We start from the raw sequence: 14,246 nt of genomic DNA on the forward strand, positions 1-14,246 counted from the left end.
AAACCAGATGACAGAAAACAACAGTCCAAAATAGAAGAAAATGGCCCGTAGCCCATTCAAAACTCACCCGATGCCCCTGGGACCCCGTCTAAACATACCAACAGGTTTCATAACCTAACACGAACTCACTCGAGGTCTCAAATCATATCAAACAATGTCGAAACTATGAATCACACCATGAATCGTAGTTATGAACTTTCAAATCTTCCAACTTCTAAAACTCATGCCGAAACTTATCAAATTAACCCAGAATGACGTTAAATTTTGCAGGCAAGTCTGAAATGACATAACAGAGCTATTCCAACTCTCAGAATCGCATTCCAACCTCGATATGACCAAATTCAACTATTGGTGAAACCTCTCCACCTTCCAAACTTCAACCTTTCCAACGTTCGCTGAAATGCTTCAAATCACCCTAAGGACCTCCAAATCCAAATTCGGACGTACGCCTAAGTCCAAAATTACCATGCGAAGCTATTGAAATCATCCAAAATCCATTCCAGAGTCGTTTGCACAAAAGTCAAATTTTCGGTCAACTCTTACCGCTTAAGCTTCCAAAACTAGAATCCTTCTTTCGATTTGACTCTGAATCATCCGGTAACTGAACTCGACCACGCACACAAGTCAATACATATAATAAGGAGCTGCTCAAGACCTTATGCCGCTGAAGTGGACTTAAATTCTCAAAATGACCGGTCGGGTCGTTACACTTAGTAAGCTTCTGGTTTACTATGGCATAAACGTTTGCATTAATAAACTTCTGATTTATTGTGGCTATTTTTGTATTAGTGAATTTCTGCTTTACTGTAGCTACTTTTGCCTGGTAAAACTTCTGATTTACTGTGACTGATTTTGCATTAGTAAACTTCTGGTTTACTGTGATACATGATATAATACAAATTGAAGAATAAGGTGGGTAACTTCTCACATACATATTATTTTACCCCCTATGATTGTGGAAACATAGAGATTTTTAATCTTTCAATTATTTGTAGTCTCAATATAATAGCCAACTTCAGGTTTACTAGAACATATGTTTTGACCATAATCACATAATATGAATAACATATTTGTATATAAGCTCTTCGAGAGTCTTCGTTTATTATCCACAACCTAATATTTATCTGACACTACCGGTATCATGTGTCTTCTAGACAAACAGCTAGCTCTTCAGGAGTTGTTGATACATTTTGTACTATCAAATATTCCTCACACACTTCTGGTATCATGAGAGAAAATTTCTTCAAAATGATATAAACAAAATAAATATGATAGTAAACATCATAATCAAAGCATAACTTTTATTTATGTACAACAATTACATAACCATACTATCTATTATAAACAAAAAAAATTAAAATATTTATATTTCTACATATTCATCGCCGATCACATGACTTGTTTCTCCTTCCAGGAGTGTAAAGTAATCAGCTACATCCAAATGTATGAAGTCTAAATTATCTCCAGAAATAAAATTTGCTTCAGCATTTTTCTCTATCTTCTTCAGGGAGGCTTGATACAGCTCAACCAGGTGCTTTGGCGTATGACATGTACATGACCAGTGCCCTTTTCCTCCACATCTGTAACATGCATTTTCTGCCTTTGCTGGTTACACCGCTTCATGCTTTTGTTCCTTCCTTTTACACAGCTGGTGGTGAGGAGGATTCTTTGGTGCATTATTATTACCATGATTAGAGTTTCTTCCTCGACCACGGCCATGACCACGAGTGGGGCCACATCCTCTTCCACGCTTAGCTTGGTGGAAGTTCGTGTCATTCACTTCAGGGAATAGACAAGAACCAGTTGGTCGGCTTTCATAGTTTTTCATTAATAGCCCATTATGTTGCTCGGCTACAAGAAGATGTGAGATAAGTTCAGAATACTTTTTGAATCACATATCTCGATATTATTGCTGCAGGAGCATATTCGAGGCATGAAAAGTGGTGGAAGTTTTCTCCAACATATCATGATTAATAATATTATCACCACATAATTTCAATTGAGAAATAATTCTGAACATAGCAGAATTATACTTACTGATAGATTTAAAATCTTGTAGCCTTAGATGAGTCTAATCATAACGTGCATGTGGAAGAACGACCATCTTCAGGTGGTCATATCTATCTTTCAAATTATTTTACAATATGACTGGATCTTTAATAGTGAGATATTCCACTTTCAAGCCTTCATCAAGGTGATGGCGTAGGAATATCATTACTTTGGCGCGGTCTTGGTTTGATGCTTGATTTTTGTCATTGATGGTGTCTGCCAGACCCATCGCATCAAGATGAATTTCAGCATCAAGCACCCAAGACATGTAGCTTTTGCCCGATATATCCAGGACTATAAATTCAAGTTTAGAAAGATTTGACATTATTTAGAAAAAGAAAGTTCGTACCTCTAATACTTTCAAAGTATTTGCTCGAGATGGCAGAGTCTCGTGCTGATAACGTGCTATAAAATAAAGATTGTAAAGTAAAGACAAGTATAGAGAGAAATTGATATATTATTCAAACTTCAAACATATGTACATAATGAACTGAAATCTCCTCTATTTATAGAAGAAAGCAAGTTGCTGTGTAAGCTGCTTCTGCAAGTTGTTGTGTAAGCTGTTTCTGCTACTGTACCAGATATAGATAATCTTCTACCGGAGGTAATGTTTATCCATAAAGGAGTAACGAAAGGATAAGCTCATTATACCAGATATAGATAATCTTCTACCGGAGGTAATATTTATCCATAACGGAGTACCGAAAGGATAAGCTCATTATACCAGATATAGATAATCTTCTAACGAAGGTAATGTTTATCCATAGCGGGGTACCAAAAGGATAAGCTCATTATACCAGATATAGAAAATCTTCTACGGGGGGTAATGTTTATCCATAGCGGGGTACCGAAAGGATAAGCTCGTTGTACCAGATATAGATAATCTTCTATCGGGTGTGATGTTTATCCATAACGGGGTACTGAAAGGATAAGCTCATTGTACAAGATATAGATAATCTTCTACCGGGGGTGATATTTATCCATAATGGGGTACCGAAAGGATAAGCTTCTTCAGGAGACTTATTTTCAATAGAGAACTAAATAGATAAACATATTTACGGCGAAGTCTCATATAGATAAGCTTCTTCAGGAAGCTTATTAACAACGGAGTACTAAATGAACATCTATAGTATAATATATTTATAACAATATTGATATTCTTTCCTCCTTTTGTTGTATACATGTTATATTATACACATAGTATAATACATATGATTATCTTGTATATATTCATTTTTATTTTCTTAAGTTTTCATTGGTCAATTTGTAACCCTAATACTTAGACAAACCTAGGTATACCTTATAAATATGACTATTAACTAAATACTTATTAATTTAAAATATAATATATATTTTTACATATTTATACATCTTTTTACACATTTTTACTAAATAGTTACATAAATATTACATAAATTAGGTTGGCCAAAACTGATGAAATACGGAAAATATATATAACAATTTATTATGGAGAAATAGAATATAGGTATACATATTTTCTGTAGCTATTTTTACTATGTAAAAATCTGCATTTCTTAACCGGAAGGATTTTGTCGTATTGAATTATTTCTTTAAACCTTTAACAGTCGTTGAGCTTTTTAGTGATGCATTTCACTAAAAAGAAATGATACAATAAGCATAATATTTAGTGATGCATTTCATAATTTAATGTATTCCAAATGCTATTCGAAAGTTAATCACCTAACAATATAATACATATTTTTACACATATGACTGAGACAATTTGCCCTCTTTTCAATGGTTGAAGGTACCACAGGCTAAAGAAAAAAATACAATGAAAGTAGCATGGTTTTGCCCTTTAGAATAAAGTTAAAAATTTTATATAGGAAAATATATATATCAAATAAGAAAATAAATTTTAAAGTGCATTACACATTTATTTTATGTCAATGAGTAAAATATTATAATAAAATATAATAATTTTTTTTTTATTAAATATTTATATATATAATTTATAAGCAAAATGAAGCTACTTCTGAATAAAATGAGACTAATTACTATAGATTGTTGCACTATGTAAGTACGAGTTGATCATGAATATAATATACAGATCACTTAGAATCACTTTGTCTACGTTAGATATTTCTATAGTAATCTCATTATTGAATTCTGAAGGATAAAAGAAAGGAAATAGTAAAGTTTGGATACTAGCACTCTTTGTATATATTTTGGATGTTTATAAGAGAGGTAAAGAATATTCAAAAGAGTAGTAACACCTAAATGAAAGATCAAGAACTCTATTTTTAGTTTTATTTTAATCAGAGTATGATTTAAACTCTAATAATATTGTGCATAGAACCTATCACTGAGAATACGATATCAGTTGAGAAACCCAAAAGTAAGAATTTAAATTGACTTACAAATTTAATAAATTTTATTACAAGATAACTTCAAATTTTTAAATACTAGGTAAAGTTCTAAATATTACAACTTTATTCAACTTGATGTTTTTGAAGAATTAATATAGTTTTGGAATGTATATTGATGAAGAACCGTTAGTTTTGTCTTTAAATCTTTTTTGATGTAAATTTGAGAAGTGAAAGTAGCATGGTTTTGCCCTTTAGAATAAAGTTAAAAATTTTATATAGGAAAATATATATATCAAATAAGAAAATAAATTTTAAAGTGCATTACACATTTATTTTATGTCAATGAGTAAAATATTATAATAAAATATATTAATTTGTTTTTTTATTAAATATTTATATATATAATTTATAAGCAAAATGAAGCTACTTCTGAATAAAATGAGACTAATTACTATAGATTGTTGCACTATGTAAGTACGAGTTGATCATGAATATAATACACAGATCACTTAGAATCACTTTGTCTACGTAGATATTTCTATAGTAATCCCATTATTGAATTCTAAAGGATAAAAGAAAGGAAATAGTAAAGTTTGGATGCTAGCACTCTTTGTATATATTTTGGATGTTTATAAGAGAGGTAAAGAATATTCAAAAGAGTAGTAACACCTAAATGAAAGATCAAGAACTCTATTTTTAGTTTTATTTTAATCAGAGTATGATTTAGACTCTAATAATATTGTGCATAGAACCTATCACTCAGAATACGATATCAGTTGAAAAACCCAAAAGTAAGAATTTAGATTGACTTACAAACTTAATAAATTTTATTACAAGATAACTTCAAATTTTTAAATACTAGGTAAAGTTCCAAATATTACAACTTTATTCAACTTGATGTTTTTGAAGAATTAATATAGTTTTGGAATGTATATTGATGAAGAACCGTTAGTTTTGTCCTTAAATCTTTTTTGATGTAAATTTGAGAAGTGAAAGTAGCATGGTTTTGCCCTTTAGAATAAAGTTAAAAATTTTATATAGGAAAATATATATATCAAATAAGAAAATAAATTTTAAAGTGCATTACACATTTATTTTATGTCAATGAGTAAAATATTATAATAAAATATAATAATTTGTTTTTTTATTAAATATTTATATATATAATTTATTAGCAAAATGAAGCTACTTCTGAATAAAATGAGACTAATTACTATAGATTGTTGCACTATGTAAGTACGAGTTGATCATGAATATAATATACAGATCACTTAGAATCACTTTATCTACGTAGATATTTCTATAGTAATCCCATTATTGAATTCTGAAGGATAAAAGAAAGGAAATAGTAAAGTTTGGATGCTAGCACTCTTTGTATATATTTTGGATGTTTATAAGAGAGGTAAAGAATGTTCAAAAGAGTAGTAACACCTAAATGAAAGATCAAGAACTCTATTTTTAGTTTTATTTTAATCAGAGTATGATTTAGACTCTAATAATATTGTGCATAGAACCTATCACTTAGAATACGATATCAGTTGAGAAACCCAAAAGTAAGAATTTAAATTGACTTACAAATTTAATAAATTTTATTACAAGATAACTTCAAATTTTTAAATACTAGGTAAAGTTCTAAATATTACAACTTTATTCAACTTGATGTTTTTGAAGAATTAATATAGTTTTGGAATGTATATTGATGAAGAACCGTTAGTTTTGTCTTTAAATCTTTTTTGATGTAAATTTGAGAAGTGAAAGTAGCATGGTTTTGCCCTTTAGAATAAAGTTAAAAATTTTATATAGGAAAATATATATATCAAATAAGAAAATCATTTATTTAATAACTTTACATGATAAGAAGGATTTATACAAGTAAAAATATATTTTATTTTAAATTCCTCAATATTAGAAGTTTATACATAGTTCACATAAGGAAAAATTTAATTACTGAAATTTTAGGTGATTTCTAAGTCATAAATAATAGAAAATAATAAAATTATGATTTTATTATGAAATTTATTTTTTAAAGGGCAAAAAAGGCGAATGACATTTCGCTAAGAGTTTTTATGCTTTTAATATCATATGGATATAGATAGATAGATTAAAAGGAGGATAGTGAAGCATAATATTGAAGAAGTGGCATATTAAGAACAAGCCACTTGACATTTTAAGGAGAAAATCTAATAAGATTTAGACAAAATCTAAGAAAAATAAGGATAAAATCTAATATTAATTGATATATATATATATATATATATATATATATATATATATATATATATATATATATATATATATATATAGAGAGAGAGAGAGAGAGAGAGAGAGAGAGAGAGAGAGAGAGAGAGATTTTTTAAAAAAAGTATTGAAACCGTGAGGTTCGAGTGATTGTAGAAATAAAAAAGAATTCCTATTTTTTAAAATTAAAATAGGAAGATAAATATTTTGTTCAAGAAACATGTAACTAATGTACATGTTTCTTTAATTAAAAAAGGTAAATTAATTTTTATAATCTGAATTGATGCTCTATTCGTTTTAATGAATCGATGTGAGAAGTTTTATAAGCTTAGGAGGTTATGTAATCAGTTGCCTACTCCTAAGATTGAGGCAATTGACCCTCTTTTTAATGATTGAAGGTACCTAATACTAAAAATAATACAGTAAAAATCTATATTTATATTTGTATTATATTAAAATGAGAGTAGTAAGACTTGATATTAAGCCAAGTGACGTAATGAGAAAACAATCACTTGGCACTTTTAGAATAAAATCTAAGAAAACTTAGACAAATCTAATAAGAATTAAGAAAATAAGATTTGATCAAATTTAATTTATGGTGAAAATCAATTATGATTGACTCCTATTTTTATAGTAAATAGTTTTAATAAGCTTTCATAAAATAAGATTCTTATTTTAATAGTTATTCAGTAACCACGTGATTCGTTTTCTTCTATTTCACATTTTTATAGTAAATTGGGGGTTTTAAGCTTTCAAACAATAAGATTCTTATTTTAATAGTGATTCACTAACCACGTGATGTTAAAAAAATATTTTTTATGATTAATATCTTAATTGAGAGCGATTAATTTAAGTTCGAAAGCATAGGATGATTTGTTCTTAAAAATGGGTCCCAATTTAAAAATAAAAGGATAAGACTTATTTGAATTTAAGATGAGATATTTATTTTTTAAAATATAATAAGAAAAATAATATTTGGATATGAGCAATAGAGTAAAAGTCCAAACTCGATCCATTTCAATCTGATTCGCACCGGGGCCCCCGGGACCCCATCAAAATATACCAACACATCCCAAAGTACGATCTGAACTTAGTCGAAGCCTTAAACCATGTCAAACAACATCAAAATCATGAATCGCGCCTCAAATCAAATTTATAAATTTACAAATTTTCAAATTTTATATCTTGTGCCGAAATATATCAAATCAATTTCGAATGACCTCAAATTTTTTACACAAGTCATAATTGATATTACGGACCTACTCCCACTTCCGGAATCGAAATCTGACCCCGATATCAAAAAGTCCACTTCTGGTCAAACTTCCCGAAAATCATGCAATTTCCAATTTTCGCCAATTGATGCCGGGATGACCTATGGACCTCCAAATCAACATTCGGACACGCTCCTAAGACCAAATTCACCATACAGAACTATTCCCAGACTCAGAATTCTAATCGGACATCGATAACCTCAAAATCCACTCCAACCCAAGCTTAAGAAATTCTTAAACCTTCAAAATGCCAACCTTCCGTAATAAGCACCGGAATACTCCCGAAACACCTGATACTCGACCCGAATATACGCCCAAGTCCAAAATTATCATATGAATCTATTGGAACCTTCAAATCCCGATTCTGAGGTTGTTTACTCAAAAGTCCAATCTTAGCAAATTCTTCCAACTTAGAGCTTCCGAAATTAGATTGTTTTTTCCTAATCCATTCTGAACTTCCCGAAATTCAATTTCGACCACATGTACAAGTCATAATATCTGGAGTGAAGCTACTCAAAGTCTCAAACCGTCGAACGACGTGCTAGAGCTCAAAACGACTGGTCGGGTAGTTAAATTCTCCCCCACGTAAATGTACGTTTGTCCTTGAACGTGCCATTAACTGCTCTGGAGTTGTCCAAAATCACTGTTTAACACCTCGTGCACCTACTCGTACCCCTAAAACCCAGGTGAACCTGTTAGCTCGAGCCAAACTGAAGCTTCTCCCTTTTATTAGTCAATACGCCTTAGAACCAAATTTCAACTTTCGATTTTCTTTACAAGGCCTGATTCTAACATACGAACACCGTACCAATCACCACGCACTGTATCAAAACATGATCATGCACCTATGCTGAAATCACACCATGCACCACATAAGTCGGTTGCCCATAATAGCATCCTCCGAGCACAATAGCTAAAATTTCACGAATCTGATGCCCGCAAAACATCTCATGGCGCATATAAATCCTGTTCCAACTCTCCCAATACTGCCACGACAAAAGAGACGTGTAGAAACTCATAACCACCAGCCGAATCAATAATTCATGGAGTCTCTCCTCCTGACAAGAACCATTACCTTATTCTGAACTGAATAACGATATTTTCTCTTTAATATACCTTATACAAATCTGATTGCACTAATTTCAGGTCCAAATATCTTGTCTCACCCAGTACAAGATGCTTAGGCAATAAACCATCTCAGACACTGCCAAAAACCTTATATGACGGTCACAATGTGCCAACAAGCTACAACTCGAATGGGATATATAAGGAAGAACGAACTCAGGAGAAGGACTACTCAGCCCGCGTAACAAATAGAATGGCCGAATAGATGTTGTGAACCTACCTCAGGGATGAAAACAAGGCACACAAAATAAATATAAGATGCTATGCTCAATACCTCATTGTTGCGGCGTGCAACCCGATCCACATAACATGCCCATGGCGGTGTGCCACCCGATCCAGACAATATACCCGTGGCGATGTGCCACCCGATCCGCACATAACATCCAGAAGAAAACATACGCATCAAACCGTAATGCTTATACTTACGAAATTTCCGAATATTGACCACAAGCACGCCAAGTGCATAATACGAATCCTGGGGAGACGGATAATGCCATACGCTACAAAACGTAAGCACATCTAAGGTACAATAAATGACCCATATCTTGAGAGCCATCCTGCTCATATAATACCACCAGTTACTCAGGATCACAACACATGTGCGAATAATCAAGCTGTCTCAGAACCCACATGGCACAATAGAGTATTACATGGAATACTGATAATGGGAATAACATCCAATGTCCGAAGACTCCTCCATAAGCAATGCTATGCTGAACGAACACATCTAGCTTGATGTAAAGCACACATTCACATTAGATCCATCAACGAAACTCAAGCCGATTCTGATCCTACTGTATTGGGCTAATAACCTTTCAAGGATCCATAATAACCTTTATCCATAACACACAAGAACAACCTCCAAATTAGGCACAAACTCACACAGTCCACAACCCAAGGAATAGAATGCCTCTCAGGCATAAACTCTAGAATTTGCGATATTACCAAAATCTCCATACTCACTTTCATCAAGTGACTAACATGTCACACCTATACAATTCTCCCCGTGGGGTATGCTCCCACGACCTTCTGCACCAGGTAGAAAGGTCTGCACCTCTATACTACCAACCATACTAATCTGTAAAGCAATTCAAGAACCTACAAATCAATATATAAAGCCTCTTACACAGAATGTCGTTCTCAGGTGACACTAGAGAAAAGGCCAGATTATTCTGAACACCTGAATTCACCCCTGCTCATCCGAGCTCGTGATATTCCTGTCAACACCGAACAACAACCTTGATCCTCAACTTTCAATTTCTCATGCCGCTCACTACACCTATCATGCCGCTACGCGAGAAAATAGGAATTCATCATAAATCTCGAACTACTAGTAGAATGAACACTTCATTGACTAGAAAACCTTTCACTTAGCTCATTTCAGAAGAACCAATGCAACACGCAACTGAATTCCCAAACCGTAGAAAATACAAACCTCAATTCGTGATCTATATTTCCATGTCTCTTCCGGAAATCCATTTACACCACAAATCCCTTTGAATCAAATACTTCCCAAATCAATCAATTTATGGTGGCTGCCGAGCCCGCACGTACAACCACAACCCACATGTATGACTTCACACGCCAAAGGAACTGATCAATGCCACAATCATTTCGACTCAACCATTACTAACCGACCCAACTGCTTTCAATGTACTCTTGACATAATAGTTCCATTCACAACTTAACAAACTCCATTCGCACTCATCCCGAGTGGCTCGAACCGTGAGACCACATCGTTTCAATGCCCATGAACCATCTCATTCCCTTCTCAAGCGCACCATAACATCTCCAACTGATTCAAGACCTCATGTGAATCCAAAGATATTTCTTCCTTTATTCCAATACTGCACCACATACTCGATGTTAACATAGAAAATTCCATATCCCGTTTGTAATTCACTGCAAAAACTCGATCCTTAACCTTACAACGGACCCGAACTCCTTAGGCACTACACCTTAATTCTTGAACCCATTAGAACCGTTGTTGAAAGTTACCCACTCTGACCTAATCCTGAATATCACCAACTTCAACACTCTGCTAGCACATGAACATAATTTCAAAGAAGTAACCAGCTGAATCCGTTTCCTTGTACATTACATCTACAAGAAGCATAAACTCGGAGTCTTCCCAAATCCTGCACCTCAATCTATAAGGCGGAATATAGCACACATTTATCAATTTCTCTGCTCGAATTACCCATGATGTTTCCTTTTCTTAGTCACAAATAATCCACCAATGCACCGATAACCAGAAGCTGCACAAGCTGACAACCACGCGATCCAATCGTAGACGATAGGGCTCCACCACTTAGGTTTAAGCTACCATCACATAATATAGAGCCCACAATGATTCCTCCATCATATTTACTATGATCTCGCACTGTTAACCCGCCAAATTTCTCGAAGTCTTTTGTTAAGATTTTCATGAACATTCTGAATCATTAGTCACAATCATATATTCAACCTCTTACTAGGTAGTAAATAGTATTCTTCACAGAAGCTCCATCAACATCATGCAACCACTAACCTGCTCGCAGGAGATAACCCACCTGTGGAATTCCATGCAGACATCTTCCAACGGCGCTGCACTGGTTTCAACTGCCACGAAATCAGTGAAATTCTTTTGAGCCCATGCTCGCACACCAATTGTATAAGTCTATTCCTTCCCTATTGACATCAACTGAAAGTTCAACAATGCCTTCCAAACTCAAGTCATCTTGCATCTGAAATGATAAATCAATCTTCACGCCCCTCTTCATTTCAAGCAAACTCCTTTTTGCCATATTCAATCTTTCTTCGTATAGTAACCATCATTCCAAATGAAATCCGTAGACCAAATCACCCTGCACCACGATTCCCAAACTGTTCTACACTTTCTCAAGGCACGCGATTATCCTACCATAGAATCCATATGCTAATATGCCACTCTTACTTCGGTTGAATCATCTCCTTTAAGCAACTTCTCAACCTCTGCTTTTCATACTTGACCTGCTAGTACTTCAATCATCACGAAACACTTTCTACCATGTCTTCCCTCATACTTTGCTGCCCAGCTGTTGCCTCAAATCAAATCCCTATTTGTAGCACCTGAACGAATGAATTGCTACCCACTCTAAACCTCCTAGAAGATCATCTTTCTCGAGCCATCAATATTATAATCACCAATTCAATTCGGAGACACGACACACCGCTATCTCTGATAACCGTATCTTAGGCACCATTTCGCAACACCCTACCCCGAAGGCAAAAATCAAAGAAGACTATAACACTGGCAGACCTTAATGTGTTCCAACAAGGACGACGACGCCACACCACAAATCAGAATTCCACCACGCTTGAAAATATCAAGTTTTGTTACTCCATCAACCAAAGCCTGAACATCCATAGTCCGATTTCCTTTCCTTTGCTAGAATTAAATACTGAACCTCTAAATCATGCACTAAGAAACCCTCCTTTCGAGTCATTCACTGCCTTGACACATAACCAAACACCTTACCATTACACCAACATTGAGTAATAACAATGCATAGACATCGTAGCAATTCATGAACAGTCTCGAAACCATAGGAAATACAGATACTGAGCTGGAACAAAGAACATCCTTCCGCAAGGCGACGACAATAGCTTGCCCAAACATGCAGGGAAAACATCCTGCACCATGTCTGTAGTATCACTACAACTCCTCGATGCCCAATTGATAACAGTGCTTCGTGTCGCATAAGATTGAGTAGGAAGTAACTAAATGCACAATCCTCAATGGAATCAAATCGCACAATGAGGAATCAAGAAGGGAATTGCTCCTTACAGCCCTGTAGCATCTCAAAGATAATTACAAATGTCTATGTACCGATCCGCAAGATTCTACCGGACTTGCTCATGACTCGTGAGACCTAAATGGACCTAACGCTCTGATACCAAGTTATCACGACCCAAAATCCACTATAGGTCGTGTTGGCGCCTTACGCCGCCGTTAGGCAAGCCAATCGTGATTAATCAATTACATTTCTCATTTTTAGCATTTTGAAATCATAATTTTTTGTTAATTAAATAGTAGAAATAGAATTGCAAGGAAAAATGATAATGACTACATGAACTGCAATAACGAACAACCAACAGAAATTCCCAAAACCTGGTGTCATAAGTGCATGAGCATTTTCTAAGGAGTAGAATAATAACATAACATCTGTCCCAAACGTAATAGGACATAATAAAACAAGCAGTACAATGGAGACTCGGAGGACTGCGATGTGTAGCCTGAAAATGCAACTAACATAAAGTCTCCTCAACAGGTGCGCCTGCGTGCCAAGGTGATCATCAAATGAACCTGTCAGATCCTGCACATTTAGTGCGGAAGTGCAGCATGAGTACGTAAATCAACCCGTACCCAGTAAGTATCTAGCCTAACCTCGGAGAAGTAGTAACGAGAGATAGACATTGACGCTTACTAAAGGTCCAATAAAACAGTATAATAAAACATGAGCAGATATTAAGCATACGACAGTGATGGGGTAATTATGTAAGTTACATAATCTTCCAAATATTTCTTTTTAAAGCACGAATTTCTAAATCTTGAATTCTACCTTAACAACTCAGAAATGTCAAGTGCCAATATCAAATAAATAAGGGATATCATATTAAAATGCTAGGTATCAGTGGAAAGGTTAGCTCGTGAAATTTGAACTACTAGCGATATAATGCACGATTCTGCCGAGGTCGTTCGGCTCGATCCAGAATAACGTGTACACTGCCAAGGGACGTATGACATGATCCATAGATGCATCTATATACTGCCGAGGCATTCGGCCCTCTCCACAAGAAAGGAAGTAAAAATTACCACATACGAGGCATGTGCTTATAATACAGTACTTGGCCACAATAATAATTATACTCTTTTATTTTTATCAAATATCTTTGGCAACAACTCTAGGTGATAAAGCTCGAGCTTATGTATGCATATATATATATATATATATATATATATATATATATATTCCTAAATCAATTTCAATTATAACTCTAATTAATTAAGCCAACAAAACGAGTTCAAATAATTCAATTAACACATGATAAAGTCCTAAGTCTATCCGGACATAAATATGCTTTAGCTACGTACAGACTCTCGTCACCTCATGCGTACGTAATACCCACAACTAGTAGCACATAACAATAAATATCACCAAGGGGGTAGTTTCCCCCTCACAAGGTTAGACATGAGACTTACCTTGCTCTG

The sequence above is a fragment of the Nicotiana tabacum genome, chromosome 2 (assembly GCF_000715075.1).
Source record: "Nicotiana tabacum cultivar K326 chromosome 2, ASM71507v2, whole genome shotgun sequence".
NCBI lineage: Eukaryota > Viridiplantae > Streptophyta > Magnoliopsida > Solanales > Solanaceae > Nicotiana > Nicotiana tabacum.